Genomic DNA, 2,500 nt, shown 5'->3' with positions numbered 1-2,500 from the left:
CCCATGTTGCGCCTTAACCTAACCCATGTTGCGCCTTAACCTAACCTATGTTGCGCCTTAACCTAACCCATGTTGCGCCTTAACCTAACCCATGTTGCGCCTTAACCTAACCCATGTTGCGCCTTAACCTAACCCATGTTGCGCCTTAACCTAACCCATGTTGCGCCTTAACCTAACCCATGTTGCGCCTTAACCTAACCCATGTTGCGCCTTAACCTAACCCATGTTGCGCCTTAACCTAACCCATGTTGCGCCTTAACCTAACCCATGTTGCGCCTTAACCTAACCCATGTTGCGCCTTAACCTAACCCATGTTGCGCCTTAACCTAACCCATGTTGCGCCTCAACCTAACCTATGTTGCGCCTCAACCTAACCTATGTTGCGCCTCAACCCAACACACGTTGGGCCTCAACCCAACACACGTTGGGCCTTAACCCAACACACGTTGGGCCTTAACCCAACACACGTTGGGCCTTAACCCAACACACGTTGGGCCTTAACCCAACACACGTTGGGCCTTAACCCAACACACGTTGGGCCTTAACCCAACACACGTTGGGCCTTAACCCAACACACGTTGGGCCTTAACCCAACACACGTTGGGCCTTAACCCAACACACGTTGGGCCTTAACCCAACACACGTTGGGCCTTAACCCAACACACGTTGGGCCTTAACCCAACACACGTTGGGCCTTAACCCAACACACGTTGGGCCTTAACCCAACACACGTTGGGCCTTAACCCAACACACGTTGGGCCTTAACCTGCTCTGTAATTGTCATACGACGCGTTAAATTAGTGTAGTGTTGCCTAACTGCAACCCCCGCAATATAGTTTGCTACTCGCACTGCCCGGTCCCCAGAGTATCGCTTCATGTGAAACACCTTGCAGCTATACACTGTAATGCGGATGGCAGTAGGACGTACATGCTCAATGCCCTTCGCAGTTGTTCATTGGCATTCGCATGGCGAAGCACAGCCTACGTTGTGGTACGGCTTGTGTCAACTGTCCGCTGATGTTGTACATCCAAATCACACACTGTACTGCACATTGGTCCTCATGTACTGAATGATACATCGTGGTACATGTGTGACCGTACCACGACTGCGCCAACAACGGCGAACCATACGGTCCAAATATTGTGCACTCAGCTACGTGTCGTCTCCCTATAAGAGCTGGATTGCAGTATGGTATGCCGTGGATGGCGATCAGCATGAGCCGTCTGTTGATGTAGTGGCGCGTGTTGTCAGACGTAGTCGTCTCCTCTCACACACCGTGATAGCATGGTGCACTGCGTTCCACATCTGCGACATGCGACAGAGGCCGGTTGACAGTCGTTCGCGCAATGGACATCGCATACGTACGGGGGCCACCTTCCACGTGTTCGCGAAGCGTGCACATGTTGTTGCGTGTATGTGGGCAGACATAGTGTGTCGTGACACCTGACACAGGCATGCAACAATCGTTGAATTTGCAAATGGCGATGGACGTCTACGTTTGCTGGTGACGTTACGCAAATGAACAACTGGTAAACCGTTGTGGTGCGGTTGTTCTCGCTAGAGGTGAATCAGTGATGGCGACGATCGGTTGAGCTACCAACCGGTTGTTTCAGCGATACCCACCATGCCCACGAACGTGAATGGCATGTGGGTGTGAAGCGATACGCGGCGGTGGCTGGGTGGGACCGTCCCCGGCCGGTGAGGGGGGCCTCCCGGCGTGCTGGCCGCGCGGTGCGTGGGCGCACGCGCTACAGCCGGCTGGTGGGGGCGGCCAGTGGCAGGCGCGCCGGCCGACGGAGGCGGCAGGCGGCGCAGCTGCGCGCCGGCGCACCCTGCACGCGGCGCCGTGCGGCCAAAGTAGGTCCTCGCGGGCCCGGTGCGAAGCGCGGTGGACATCTGCAGTGTGCTGGTCCGATTGAGGACTGTGTGCGCTGAGGATGCGCCGCCGCCCGGCGCTCGGCGCCGCGACGCCGTCTGCTGCTCGGTCGCCTCTGCGGTTCTCGCAGGTGGATTGTATCGCAGCTGTGCGGACGTGTTGGCGCGTGCGCTGTGCTGGGAGAGTTCGCTTCGGCACCCAAGTGGGGCTTTTGTCCTTCTGTGGCGCTGGCGTTGGAGCTGCCGGCCACCGTAGGTGGCGCGTGTTGTCTCCCGCCGGCAATGCCACGACAGCACGCTCCCGGGCCTCTGTCGGCAGCGGCAAGCTCAGTTGGGAGCACGGGTGGTCGCACCTAAAGCGTCTACTCGCCAAACTCCGGGCGATTGCGCCACTCTCGAACCCGACCAAGTACTTAGGACGGCGCTGCGCGCCGCCGGGACCTGAGAGGGTTTCGAGGTGTATTGTGCAGGGGAGCTCAGCCTCCTCCTGTTTGCAGAATAATTGAGCGGACGCTTGCGTGTTCGCGCGGGCCCCCGGGACACACTCCCGGGCGGCCGGCTGCTCAGCTCTAGTTGACGCAGCTCCCTGGTTGATCCTGCCAGTAGTCATATGCTTGTCTCAAA

At 57.9% G+C, this 2,500-nt stretch overlaps 1 non-coding gene across 1 annotated transcript in view; it reads left to right on the top strand.

Moving 5' to 3' along the window:
- Nucleotides 1-2,459: 2,459 nt before the first annotated feature.
- LOC124608796 overlaps nucleotides 2,460-2,500 on the top strand; it is a 1,910-nt gene continuing 1,869 nt past the window's right edge. The window contains exon 1 of the ribosomal RNA XR_006979362.1: nucleotides 2,460-2,500. This exon is cut by the window's right edge and continues 1,869 nt beyond it. This is a non-coding gene — a ribosomal RNA (small subunit ribosomal RNA).

The sequence above is a fragment of the Schistocerca americana genome, chromosome 3, assembly GCF_021461395.2.
Source record: "Schistocerca americana isolate TAMUIC-IGC-003095 chromosome 3, iqSchAmer2.1, whole genome shotgun sequence".
Lineage (NCBI taxonomy): Eukaryota > Metazoa > Arthropoda > Insecta > Orthoptera > Acrididae > Schistocerca > Schistocerca americana.
The sequence above is the reverse complement of the archived record's forward strand: the minus strand, read 5'-3'. Positions and strand labels throughout refer to the sequence as shown.